The following is a 15,505-nucleotide window of genomic DNA, read 5'->3' as shown; positions in this document are numbered from 1 at the left end:
CAATATAAAAATAAAAGCATACATTAAGTACAAAAATATAAAGAATAAATATGCTTAATTCACATGAATTATAAGATAATCATGACTCCATCAGTTGAATATAGAAACAAACTGTCTGTAAACATGATACAGTTCTATGCACAGATAGCTGTTAGCAACACAAATGCTAAACTAACTTTTAATCACAATGAAAAATGTATTTGTCAATCTAGTTAAGTGATCATCTTTAAATGTATGTATTGTGAACATAAATATGAACACTTACAGACAATGGCCTCTTTAGCAAGAAATAACAGAAGAAAAATAGCTTTCTATCAGAGACTGCAGAATCTGCTGCTGCTGCTGCTGCATCATGCTGTTCAGAAATGAGAAACTAAAATGGCCGCCATGACCTCTGACCTATATCACATGAAGCATCTTATCCAATGAAATAAACTCAAAGTTAAATGACTAAATTAATAGCCAGAACAAGAACACTTGTCTAATGACTTTGTTAAACAATTTGTTCTCCTCTTTGGCACGTTTTTAATCAGACTACGAGTTCACGCCGTGACCTCCTGACATAGTTGCCAAGCAAAGAGGAAAAAATTTGTTGAATGAAGTCTTTTTTGTACACAAAATTGTTCATCACTTCATAATATTCTGACTGAAACACTGCTGCACATGGACAATAAAGCACATTTATTCTTTTCTGGACTTGAATAGTGTTGGTGGAATAGCTGTATACGGGACATTCACAAGCCTTTTTATTAAAAATATCAAAAAATGTATTCTGAAGACAATCGAAGGACTTATGGGTTTGAAACCATACGGCAAGTGATTTATGATTACATTTTCATTTTGGAGTAAACTATCCCTTTAATGTTTGCATGTTTGTTTAGAATAGATGCACATTACAAGACATTACGATTAAGTGGTAAAATATGGCTATAAAATAATATAAAAGTGTGTGTGTGCGTTTGTTATTGTAGTTAAGTGTTACTGCTGTAAATCATTTCAAAATGTTGTCCCTCAAACGGTTGTCCTCTATACTTTAAAATGACTTTGACAGATTATTGAGTTCTGTTTCTCCTCTTCTTGGACCTAATATCTTATTCAGATTTGTAATGCTGTCTCAAGAAAAAGCTGACAATATTTAACAAGAAGCTAATTCAATGTCACATATCCAACAGAAAGTCTATATGTAGTAGGTAGATAGAGTCCTCCACACAGTATGAAAGTCACCGCTGTCTCTTATTAAATACATAATAATCTGTCAGTCAGTGTGAAGATTGGACGTCAGCTCTCCATTTGCAGATGAGCGGTATATGACAATAGTGTGAATATGGACAGGCAGATAACTATGCATTTAGGGTGTCTATGAGGAAGATTACATCCTAAACAGGGGGTGCAGGAGAGGGCTGTAATTGACCAGTAATCATTTCATGTGGTCGGTGGCAGGACCGAACATAATCTCTGGTTAGTGGATGGAGAGTTATGCACTGATAGTGAAACCCCCATCTCTACAATTCTACCACAAAACTTAATCTTATTTTAGGGGGAGGGGTAATGGGGGCTCTGGATATTATCTTTGGTTATGACCTTACTCCTGCATACTCATCATGGTTGGAGTTCGTCTAAAGGTGACACTGAAGCCTGACCACCGTGGCATGAGTTTGAGCTGAATGCACAGCGGTCAAGAAGATCTTATACCAGAACCCACAAGCTGTCACTGAATTCAAATAAATAAGAACATAAATAGCATATATACACATCAAATCAAATAATTTGCAATGTATAACTTCATTAGGATGGAGTAAATCTAAATAGTTTACTTAACTCTTTTTGATTGCATTATGCACTGCACCCTTACACTCGTAGTTCAATTTCAGCTTAAATCCCCTTTATCTCAATTATATCATGCTCTATTTATTTAATTTTTTTAATGAAAAAATATTTGGAATAGTAATACTTTACCCATTTCAGTTTCAATGACAAACAAAAAAAAAGAGGATCATAGTTCTTCTCATTTGAACAACCCAGCTGCTTTGTCTGCGTGTCTACTGCTGTCCCTGTTGTCTAGGTTGAATGTACCATAAAATAGTCAGACCCACTGGAAGCCATCATATCCAGTTAGCGTGGAGAGTCCAGCTTTCTGCCCACCACTCAGTACCGGTCATAGCCACCAACACAACACACCAAGATCTGCTGGGCTTGGGCACAGGGGGCCGACAGGAGATATTAGATGTAAGAAGCCTGATAGTACCACATCTCCGCCTGCTGTCAGGTTTAAAAGCCTTACAATTCAAGAGTTAACAACAACACAAAAACAACAAAGAGGAAAACTTTTGTTATTTTGTTTAATCATTGCCTTTCTAGTTATATGTGTATATAGGTCAACATTTCAAATTGACATTCATTACAATATAATCACACATAGTAACCGAAAAATGAGTGTATCAATAAAAATGTGATTAAGTCAGTATCAGTAATACTATTAAAAACATGTCAGACCTTAAATTCAGTTAGACACATATGGCCAAGATTGTTAGGAAGAAGGTCTTACGGTAAATACCTGGAAAGTTTATATTTGTTAGCTTTTCAATCATTATCAGAGGCAGCCTTTCAGCTGGTGGATGCAGACCATAACAATGAATCTAAAATGCTACCAGTTTCATAGGCTTATGTAGCTACCTAGCAATCCCGGTCCTGGAGGGCCACTGTCCTGCAAAGTTTAGCTCCAGGCCAATTCAATTATACCTAAACAAGCTAATCAAACACTGCATCCAAAATTGCATTCTATGACAGTGTGAACTGAATTAGATGAAGTACATACTGCTTTATCTTTAAAACAGTATGTTCTATATACCTGTAGTATGTGTGGGTGCAGTATAAATATACATTTTCACATAGTCTACTGGGTGAATTTCAAATGGGTTTTAATGCCATTGAAGGGGACTTTAAGAAGGGAACAATGCATTAACAGTTCCTTCAGATGAAGTGAAAATTATGTTGTTTTCCACTGCTTTATTTGCCAAGTGTATTTTAATCGGCCACGGTATTAGACACAATTGTGCAACTCCCTCCCTCCAGAGTTTAAACATCAAGAGTTCTGATTTGAAGGTAATAGGGCCCAGGCAAGGGATGATCACTTCCGATTGGAATTCACCAACTGTATACGCTATCATGTATTTCACGATGAGTATTGGACAAAAGATTTTGCGTGTCACTGATCAAAGACACCAAACGAGAAACCCCCATTACATGTGTGAAACTCAGTCTCAAAAGTCAACTTGACGATCGAGTAAATATGTGACTGCATTTGTGCACGCTGAGCAGAAGTAGATTATATATGCGCCCTTGCAAGGATGCTTTTTCGTGTGTGACGTTGTAGCCATCACACCCAAATATTATGCACAGCTATTTCATGTACTACGGCTTTTCATCAGTAAGTCCTTATCAATCTGAAATCACTGTTGGTTTTGGTCGTTTATAAGACGCATTTAAAAAAGTCAACATAATATTTATACATATTCTTTATTATCCTGAACATACCTGAAAGGTTTGAAGAACAGCAATATAAATACTGTATATCCTTAAGACATTACTGGAGCTGCGTGCATGGTTCTTTGTCGGCAGCGCATATTGAGTTTCTGCACAAGAGCGCCCTCTGGCTTTTGGATGTAGTGGCATTTCACCGTTATTCATTGAGAAACATAGCAAGCATCATCGGCCAATTTATAGGTGAAATTTATAGGAGCTAATGACTCAGTTTTGCGCAGTGCATTCTGGTTTAATGAGTCCATCAAAGACTTTACAAAAATTCTGCTTCAACACAACATCAATCTAATAATTGAAATCTTGCAAATTTCTTTTTTTTCTCATGTAAAAAGCAAAATGGAAATAAATTCCTCGTGATAACAAGCTAAAATGTCTAGGGTTTAATTCAGCTTTAAAGTAAAAAAGAAATAGCACCAGCTTTTACATGTACGAATGAATGTTCAATTGTTAAAAATACTTCTTTATCGCAAGTCTTGCCTATTGTACTATTATTTCAACTGCAACTGACGGTGAAACCTTAGAAAAAAACTAACATCATGATCCTTCAACCAAATTAGTTGGGATGAAACAGGAAGCACCACCCAGAGCAGTCTCTTCTCAACCCATTGTGTGGGCAACCATGAGGTTCTTTAGCAGCTCTTGATGATAGTAACCTCCTGTCTCTCTAACAGCACAACTCAGAGAGCATTTAAAACAACAAAGTAGCAACTGGCTGCAGCCTCATCCACGGGAGAGGGATGCCTCTTCCCTTCCTGCCTTTGAAGCTCCAAGGAGTCATTTAATCAATTATTAATCAAAGTGGTGTGTGGACCTCAAAGACATTCACTTCTGCTGTAAATGCTATATGGGGGTTCAGAGAGGAGATTTTAATGTGGCAACATTGAGGTGTCTCTGGTTTTAATAAGGTGCTTTAAGGTACACGTGCACCCAGTGAAAGGTTCCTTTGGAGGTTGAGTTCTACAGTTGGAACACGACATGCCTGACTAGCGCAGATTAATGGGGTGTAAATGAGAATCTAGGTGTTGGTAGCGCAGCAGAGTGAGAAGTCGAGAGAGGCTACTAAGCCTCTGGGGAAGCGGATGTCTTACACGGGTTAGGAGGATGCTTTTGTCAATTGACACATTGCTTAATGCACACAGTGTTTTTTCAGTAGCCATGAGATATTTAATTGAAAAACTTGAATGCCAGTAATTGATGATAAGAATTTCTTTAAATCATTTTAGATTCCAAGCAAGAGCTCCAAAAAGCACCAGTCGTCTCAAGGAAAAATATATTTGTGGCTGCTGCAGAGCGTTACTGTATTAGTAATTGAAAAACAACTTTGTCTGTGATGTTAAATGACCTGGGAGAAATGCAAATAGGCAAAATGATTCAACTGTTTACATACTATAATATAAATGTGGCTAGCATTACACATGCTTATACTGTACTGTATACATTTACATCCAAAGAGCTTTACATTTTTTAGTTCGTGTATTCCCTTGTAGTCAAACCAGGAACTCTGGTATTGCTTACACGGTGCTTTACCAGTTGAGGTACAGGAACATAGCTAATGTTTGGTCTTGTAAAAATATATTGGGTGATTTTTGAGTCCATTTTGGCTTTGATATCTCAGCACAGTTAAGATTATTCATTGTTGAGATTTCTTCCAAACTCTAGAGGAGACACAAGATCTTTTTTTTTCAAGAAAACAAACAGATAAAATTTTCCATTTTATTAATCTCATTGCTATCCTGAAGATTTCTTGTCTTTGAAATACCGGACCTCATTATGCTGTAATTGGCATTGTGTTTAAAAAGTGATGTATATTGCACTGGCAAAAAATATTATAGACCACAATACCACAGAGTAATATTGGGACAATGGAAAGAAAAGATCTGAAAATGTGTTTATCAATGCATTGGCATTACTCCCCAGGCTCACAGGAACACAATGGGAGTTAGTTTATTTGATAGAATTGATTCCAGGGGTCACTTTATGGGGCATGAAACCCTCAATTTCATTTATGAATAAAAATGGCGCCTCTTGCAACTCAATCCAAGCATTTCATAAAAAATTCATCCGTTTTCTTTAGGATTTTTTCTGCCATTCTGTCAGTCTTTTAGTGTTAGACAAATTGAAGTGCGCACTCAGAGGGAGGCCGCCAACAGTAAGCGGAGAATCCATTTGCCCGGTCTATCCTTCGGAAGAGAGCAGAGAGCCACCGTTCAAAGACGAAAGCCACAATGCGGGTGACACCGGGTCAGTCTCTCTTCCTGTCCATCACCTGCATGATGGGATTGTTCTCTGTGGAGGAGAAGCTCTGTGAAGCTCTTGCTCTTTTTGTGACGGTCATATCTTCTGATTGATGGCTTCATGGCCAGGGCCAATGTGCCCTTTTTAAATAATTTATGTTGCAATTGCTGTGTACGACTGCTTTATAACAGGAGTTGTTATTTTTACACTGACTCAACGATCAATAGTTTAAAAGACATCAGACTTGGACTAATGAACTTCTTAACAAGGTCTCTGGGGTATGAATATAATTACTGTTCAGTCACTGACCACTGAGAGGACAAATCTATCTAGCGGTGACTAGTGGAACCTGATTATGTTGGCTTGAGAAAGCCAACATACTGTTGTTGCACTTAAACTTATTAGTGGTGCTTGCATTTATGCAAAGCATCACTATTATTATTGCTCATACTTATTATTATTAGTGGTGCTTGCATTTATGCAAAGCATCACTATTACTATCTTGCATACTTATTATTATTATTATTAGTGGTGCTTGCATTTATGCAAGGCATCACTATTACTATTGCTCATACTTATTATTTATAATTATTATTCTTCTTTTTCTGGACACTTTTTCGGCGCGTAACTCGTCCCGCACGGTTTAACGTAGTCCCACGAAAGAGGGCTCAAATCAACCGGATTATTGAGGAGAGGTGTGCTATGACTTTTATAAGGGATCGGGTGCAGGATTTCTGAAAGGGGGGCAAAAAACCACCCAAAAAATCCCATTGACTTAACATTGCGCCCAACTTTGACAGGTCATAGCTCCGCTAGAGGATTTTATAGAAACATGTGGGTTACAACATTTGAAGAGGGTGGTAGGCTCTGTAAGAACATGGATTACAATGGGGTGTAAGTTGTACCCCTGGGGTGTAAGAGGCACCCAAAAATTCCCATTGACTTATAATGGGGCAGGAAACATGCCCATATAAGGGAATAAAACAGTTCCAGATGGGATATCTTTGCTTTACAGTGTCATAGAGATAAGTGGGTGGGCTCATTTCACTCGGGCATCCAATCAGTCTCTCAGGATCATCCCAGAGCTATTAAGCCACGCCCCTAGCAACAATTTTGGGCACCCTAGCAACATCTCCCATAGACTGCCATTATAAAATGCCCAGATGGATATCTTTGCATCACACTGTCACAGAGACATGGGGGTGGGCTCATTTTACTCAGGCACCCAATCAGTCTCTCAGGATCCTTACACAGGTATTAAGCCACGCCCCTAGCAACCACTTTTGAGCACCCTAGCAACTTAAAATTCAAACAGTTATATCTCGGCATCAGAACATCGTAGAGACACGGGGGTTGGACCGTTTGACTCGTGACTCAGAGTGTAATCATTATGGGATGCCAATTTTTTCCCTAGCAACCAAATACAGTACCCTAGCAACAGAGTAAACAAAGCCTTATATCTCGGCAACAGAACATCGTAGAGACACGGGGGTTGGACCGTTTGACTCATGACTCAGAGTGTAATCATTATGGGATGCCAATTTTTTCCCTAGCAACCAAATACAGTACCCTAGCAACAGAGTAAACAAAGCCTTATATCTCGGCATCAGAACATCGTAGAGACACGGGGGTTGGACCGTGTGACTCGTGACTCGGAGTGTAATCATTATGGGATGCCAATTTTTTCCCTAGCAACCAAATACAGTACCCTAGCAACAGAGTAAACAAAGCCTTATATCTCCGCATCAGAACATCGTAGAGACACGGGGGTTGGACCGTTTGACTCGTGACTCAGAGTGTAATCATTATGGGATGCCAATTTTTTTCCTAGCAACCAAATACAGTACCCTAGCAACAGAGTAAACAAAGCCTTATATCTCCGCATCAGAACATCGTAGAGACACGGGGGTTGGACCGTTTGACTCGTGACTCAGAGTGTAATCATTATGGGATGCCAATTTTTTCCCTAGCAACCAAATACAGTACCCTAGCAACAGAGTAAACAAAGCCTTATATCTCAGCATCAGAACATCGTAGAGACACGGGGGTTGGACCGTTTGACTCGTGACTCAGAGTGTAATCATTATGGGATGCCAATTTTTTCCCTAGCAACCAAATACAGTACCCTAGCAACAGAGTAAACAAAGCCTAATATCTTCGCATCAGAACATCGTAGAGACACAGGAGTTGGATCGTTTTACTTTTGGCTTGGAGTATAATCATATATGTTCCCCAGAATTTTGCCACGGCAAGCACCACTCACATTTTCTTCAGGAAATGTACCTATCTAGTTATTATTATTCTTTTTCTGGACACTTTTTCGGCGCGTAACTCGTCCCGCACGGTTTAACGTAGTCACATGAAAGAGGGCTCAAATCGACCGGATTATTGAGGAGAGGTGTGCTATGACTTTTATAAGCGATCGGGTGCAGGATTTCTGAAAGGGGGGCGAAAAACCACCCGAAAAATCCCATTGACTTAACATTGCGCCCAACTTTGACGAGTCATAGCTCCTCTCAAGGATTTTGTTGAAACATGTGGGTTACAACTTTTGAAGAGGGTGGTAGGCTCTGTAAAAACATGGATTACAATGGGGTGTAAGTTGTACCCCTGGGGTGTAAGAGGTGCCCAAAAATGCCCAATGAAAAGTCAATGGGGCAAAATCCCATAGACTTACCATTGCAAAAATTTTTACGGGTTATAGGTACGAGTGAGGATTCCTTAGAAACATGTGGGTTACTAAATTTGAAGAGGGTGGTAGACTCTGTAAGAACATGGATCACAATGGGGTGTAAGTTGTACCCCTGGGGTGTAAGAGGCCCCCAAAATTTCCCATTGACTTATAATGGGGCAGGGAACACGCCCATATAAGGGAATAAAACCGTTCCAGATGGGATATCTTTGCTTTACAGTGTCGTAGAGATAAGTGGGTGGGCTCATTTTACTCGGGCATCCAATCAGTCTCTCAGGATCATCCCAGAGTTATTAAGCCACGCCCCTAGCAACAATTTTGGGCACCCTAGCAACATCTCCCATAGAGTGCCATTATAAAATGCCCAGATGGATATCTTTGCACCACAGTGTCATAGAGACATGGGGGTGGGCTCATTTTACTCAAGCATCCAATCAGTCTCTCAGGATCCTTAAAGACTTACTAAGCCACGCCCCTAGCAACCACTTTTGATCACCCTAGCAACATAAAATTCAAACAGTTATATCTCGGCATCAGAACATCGTAGAGACACGGGGGTTGGACCGTTTTACTTGTGACTAGGCGTGTAACAATTGGGCACATCATTGGCCACTCCCAAGCCACGCCCCTAGCAACCAAATTTGAGCACCCTAGCAACTGAATAAACAAAGCCTTATATCTCCGCATCAGAACATCGTAGAGACACGGGGGTTGGACCGTTTTATTCGTGACTCGAAGGGTAATCACTAGTTAATGCCAAGAGGTGTTAAGCCACGCCCCTAGCAACCAAATATGAACACCCTAGCAACGGAATAAACAAAGCCTTATATCTCTGGATCCGAACATCATAGAGACATGGGGGTTGGGTGTTTGGGTCATGTTAGCTTCATGCTAGCTTCATGCTAGGTCATACTAGCTTCATGCTAGTTTCATGCTAGCTTTATGCTAATTTCATAATATATCTTGCTAACTTCATGTTAAATAATGTTAGCATCATGCTAGCTTGATGCTTATTTATGTTAGCATCATGCTAGCTTCATGCTAATTTATGTTAGCATCATGCTAGCTTCATGCTAATTCATGTTAACATAATGCTAGCTTCATGCTTCTTCATTTTAGCATTGTGCTAGCTTCATGCTAATTCATGTTAACATCGTGCTAGCTTTATGCTAATTCATGTTAGCTTCATGCTAACTTTATGTTAATTCATGTTAGCATCATGCTAACTTCATGCTAATTCATGTTAGCTTCATGCTAATTCATGTTAGCATAATGGTAGCTTTATGCTAATTCATGCTAGCTTCATGCTAATTCATGTTACCATCATGCTAGCTTCATGCTAATTCATGTTAGCATCATGCTAGCTTCATGCTAATCATGTTAGCTTCATGTTAATCATGCTAGCTTCATGTTAATCATGCTAACCTCATGCTAGCTTCATGCTAATCATGTTAGCTTCATGCTAATCATTCTAGCTTCATGCTAGCTTCATGCTTATCATGCTAGCTTCATGCTAATCATGCTAGCATCATGCTAGCTTCATGCTAATCATGCTAGCATCATGCTAGCTTCATGCTAATCATGCTAGCATCATGCTAGCTTCATGCAAATCATGCTAGCTTCATGCTAGCTTCATGCTAATCATGCTACCATCATGCTAGCTTCATGCTAATCATGCTAGCATCATGCTAGCTTCATGCTAATCATGTTAGCTTCATGCTGGGGTGTAAGAGGTGCCCAAAAATGCCCAATGAAAAGTCAATGGGGCAAAATCCCATAGACTTACCATTGCAAAAATTTTTACGGGTTATAGGTACGAGTGAGGATTCCTTAGAAACATGTGGGTTACTAAATTTGAAGAGGGTGGTAGACTCTGTAAGAACATGGATCACAATGGGGTGTAAGTTGTACCCCTGGGGTGTAAGAGGCCCCCAAAATTTCCCATTGACTTATAATGGGGCAGGGAACACGCCCATATAAGGGAATAAAACCGTTCCAGATGGGATATCTTTGCTTTACAGTGTCGTAGAGATAAGTGGGTGGGCTCATTTTACTCGGGCATCCAATCAGTCTCTCAGGATCATCCCAGAGTTATTAAGCCACGCCCCTAGCAACAATTTTGGGCACCCTAGCAACATCTCCCATAGAGTGCCATTATAAAATGCCCAGATGGATATCTTTGCACCACAGTGTCATAGAGACATGGGGGTGGGCTCATTTTACTCAAGCATCCAATCAGTCTCTCAGGATCCTTAAAGACTTACTAAGCCACGCCCCTAGCAACCACTTTTGATCACCCTAGCAACATAAAATTCAAACAGTTATATCTCGGCATCAGAACATCGTAGAGACACGGGGGTTGGACCGTTTTACTTGTGACTAGGCGTGTAACAATTGGGCACATCATTGGCCACTCCCAAGCCACGCCCCTAGCAACCAAATTTGAGCACCCTAGCAACTGAATAAACAAAGCCTTATATCTCCGCATCAGAACATCGTAGAGACACGGGGGTTGGACCGTTTTATTCGTGACTCGAAGGGTAATCACTAGTTAATGCCAAGAGGTGTTAAGCCACGCCCCTAGCAACCAAATATGAACACCCTAGCAACGGAATAAACAAAGCCTTATATCTCTGGATCCGAACATCATAGAGACATGGGGGTTGGGTGTTTGGGTCATGTTAGCTTCATGCTAGCTTCATGCTAGGTCATACTAGCTTCATGCTAGTTTCATGCTAGCTTTATGCTAATTTCATAATATATCTTGCTAACTTCATGTTAAATAATGTTAGCATCATGCTAGCTTGATGCTTATTTATGTTAGCATCATGCTAGCTTCATGCTAATTTATGTTAGCATCATGCTAGCTTCATGCTAATTCATGTTAACATAATGCTAGCTTCATGCTTCTTCATTTTAGCATTGTGCTAGCTTCATGCTAATTCATGTTAACATCGTGCTAGCTTTATGCTAATTCATGTTAGCTTCATGCTAACTTTATGTTAATTCATGTTAGCATCATGCTAACTTCATGCTAATTCATGTTAGCTTCATGCTAATTCATGTTAGCATAATGGTAGCTTTATGCTAATTCATGCTAGCTTCATGCTAATTCATGTTACCATCATGCTAGCTTCATGCTAATTCATGTTAGCATCATGCTAGCTTCATGCTAATCATGTTAGCTTCATGTTAATCATGCTAGCTTCATGTTAATCATGCTAACCTCATGCTAGCTTCATGCTAATCATGTTAGCTTCATGCTAATCATTCTAGCTTCATGCTAGCTTCATGCTTATCATGCTAGCTTCATGCTAATCATGCTAGCATCATGCTAGCTTCATGCTAATCATGCTAGCATCATGCTAGCTTCATGCTAATCATGCTAGCATCATGCTAGCTTCATGCAAATCATGCTAGCTTCATGCTAGCTTCATGCTAATCATGCTACCATCATGCTAGCTTCATGCTAATCATGCTAGCATCATGCTAGCTTCATGCTAATCATGTTAGCTTCATGCTGGGGTGTAAGAGGTGCCCAAAAATGCCCAATGAAAAGTCAATGGGGCAAAATCCCATAGACTTACCATTGCAAAAATTTTTACGGGTTATAGGTACGAGTGAGGATTCCTTAGAAACATGTGGGTTACTAAATTTGAAGAGGGTGGTAGACTCTGTAAGAACATGGATCACAATGGGGTGTAAGTTGTACCCCTGGGGTGTAAGAGGCCCCCAAAATTTCCCATTGACTTATAATGGGGCAGGGAACACGCCCATATAAGGGAATAAAACCGTTCCAGATGGGATATCTTTGCTTTACAGTGTCGTAGAGATAAGTGGGTGGGCTCATTTTACTCGGGCATCCAATCAGTCTCTCAGGATCATCCCAGAGTTATTAAGCCACGCCCCTAGCAACAATTTTGGGCACCCTAGCAACATCTCCCATAGAGTGCCATTATAAAATGCCCAGATGGATATCTTTGCACCACAGTGTCATAGAGATATGGGGGTGGGCTCATTTTACTCAAGCATCCAATCAGTCTCTCAGGATCCTTAAAGACTTACTAAGCCACGCCCCTAGCAACCACTTTTGATCACCCTAGCAACATAAAATTCAAACAGTTATATCTCGGCATCAGAACATCGTAGAGACACGGGGGTTGGACCGTTTTACTTGTGACTAGGCGTGTAACAATTGGGCACATCATTGGCCACTCCCAAGCCACGCCCCTAGCAACCAAATTTGAGCACCCTAGCAACTGAATAAACAAAGCCTTATATCTCCGCATCAGAACATCGTAGAGACACGGGGGTTGGACCGTTTTATTCGTGACTCGAAGGGTAATCACTAGTTAATGCCAAGAGGTGTTAAGCCACGCCCCTAGCAACCAAATATGAACACCCTAGCAACGGAATAAACAAAGCCTTATATCTCTGGATCCGAACATCATAGAGACATGGGGGTTGGGTGTTTGGGTCATGTTAGCTTCATGCTAGCTTCATGCTAGGTCATACTAGCTTCATGCTAGTTTCATGCTAGCTTTATGCTAATTTCATAATATATCTTGCTAACTTCATGTTAAATAATGTTAGCATCATGCTAGCTTGATGCTTATTTATGTTAGCATCATGCTAGCTTCATGCTAATTTATGTTAGCATCATGCTAGCTTCATGCTAATTCATGTTAACATAATGCTAGCTTCATGCTTCTTCATTTTAGCATTGTGCTAGCTTCATGCTAATTCATGTTAACATCGTGCTAGCTTTATGCTAATTCATGTTAGCTTCATGCTAACTTTATGTTAATTCATGTTAGCATCATGCTAACTTCATGCTAATTCATGTTAGCTTCATGCTAATTCATGTTAGCATAATGGTAGCTTTATGCTAATTCATGCTAGCTTCATGCTAATTCATGTTACCATCATGCTAGCTTCATGCTAATTCATGTTAGCATCATGCTAGCTTCATGCTAATCATGTTAGCTTCATGTTAATCATGCTAGCTTCATGTTAATCATGCTAACCTCATGCTAGCTTCATGCTAATCATGTTAGCTTCATGCTAATCATTCTAGCTTCATGCTAGCTTCATGCTTATCATGCTAGCTTCATGCTAATCATGCTAGCATCATGCTAGCTTCATGCTAATCATGCTAGCATCATGCTAGCTTCATGCTAATCATGCTAGCATCATGCTAGCTTCATGCAAATCATGCTAGCTTCATGCTAGCTTCATGCTAATCATGCTACCATCATGCTAGCTTCATGCTAATCATGCTAGCATCATGCTAGCTTCATGCTAATCATGTTAGCTTCATGCTAATCATGCTAACATCATGCTAGCTTCATGCTAATCATACTAGCATCATGCTAGCTTCATGCTAATCATGTTAGCTTCATGCTAATAATGCTAACTTCATGTTAGCATCATGCTAGCATCATGCTAACTTCATGCTAATCATGCTAGCTTCATGCTAGCTTCATGCTAGCTTCATGCTAATCATGCTAGCTTCATGCTAGCTTCATGCTAATCATGGTAGCTTCATGCTAGCTTCATGCTAATCATGTTAGCTTCATGCTAATCATGCTAACATCATGCTAGCTTCATGCTAATCATACTAGCATCATGCTAGCTTCATGCTAATCATGTTAGCTTCATGCTAATAATGCTAACTTCATGTTAGCATCATGCTAGCATCATGCTAACTTCATGCTAATCATGCTAGCTTCATGCTAATCATGCTAGCTTCATGCTAGCATCATGCTAGCTTCATGCTAATCATGCTAGCTTCATGCTAGCTTCATGCTAATCATGGTAGCTTCATGCTAGCTTCATGCTAATCGTGGTAGCATCATGCAAATCATGCTAGCATCATGCTAGCTTCATGCTAACTTCATGCTAATCATGTTAGCATCATGCTAGCTTCCTGCTAGCTTCATGCTAATCATGCTAGCTTCATGTTAACTTCATGGTAATCATGCTAGCTTCATGCTAACTTCATGGTAATCATGCTAATGTTAATCATGCTTAATGTTAATCATGCTAGCTTCATGTTAGCTTCATGGTAATCATGCTAACTTCATGCTAATCATGCTAGCTTCATGCTAATCATGCTCGCTTCATGCTAATCATGCTAGCTTCATTATCTCCGCATCAGAACATCGTAGAGACACGGGGGTTGGACCGTTTGACTCGTGACTCGGAGTGTAATCATTATGGGATGCCAATTTTTTTCCTAGCAACCAAATACGGTACCCTAGCAACAGAGTAAACAAAGCCTTATATCTCCGCATCAGAACATCGTAGAGACACGGGGGTTGGATCGTTTGACTCGTGACTCGGAGGGTAATCACTAGTGGATGCCATTTTTTTCCTTAGCAACCAAATACAGTACCCTAGCAACAGAGTAAACAAAGCCTTATATCTCCGCATCAGAACATCGTAGAGACACGGGGGTTGGACCGTTTGACTCATGACTCGGAGGGTAATCACTAGTGGATGCCATTTTTTCCCTAGCAACCAAATACAGTACCCTAGCAACAGAGTAAACAAACCCTTATATCTCCGCATCAGAACATCGTAGAGACACGGGGTTTGGACCGTTTGATTTGTGACTCGGAGTGTAATCACTAGTGGATGCCAATTTTGTCCCTAGCAACCAAATACAGTACCCTAGCAACCGAATAAACAAAGCCTTATATCTTCGCATTAGAATATCGTAGAGACATGTGGGTTGAATTGTTTTACTTTTGGCTTGGAGTATAATCATATATTGTCCCCCGAAATTTGCCACGGCAAGCACCACTTCACATTTTCTTCAGGAAATGTACCTATCTAGTTAGTGGTGCTTGCATTTATGCAAAGCATCACTATTACTATTCCTCAAAGATATTATTAGTGGTGCTTGCATTTATGCAAGGCATCACTATTACTATCTTGCATACTTATTAGTGGTGCTTGCATTTATGCAAGGCATCACTATTATTATTCCCCATACTTATTATTATTATTCTTCTTTTTCTGGACACTTTTTCG

The sequence above is a fragment of the Paramisgurnus dabryanus genome, chromosome 15 (genome assembly GCF_030506205.2).
Source record: "Paramisgurnus dabryanus chromosome 15, PD_genome_1.1, whole genome shotgun sequence".
NCBI classification, from domain to species: domain Eukaryota; kingdom Metazoa; phylum Chordata; class Actinopteri; order Cypriniformes; family Cobitidae; genus Paramisgurnus; species Paramisgurnus dabryanus.
The sequence above is the reverse complement of the archived record's forward strand: the minus strand, read 5'-3'. Positions refer to the sequence as shown.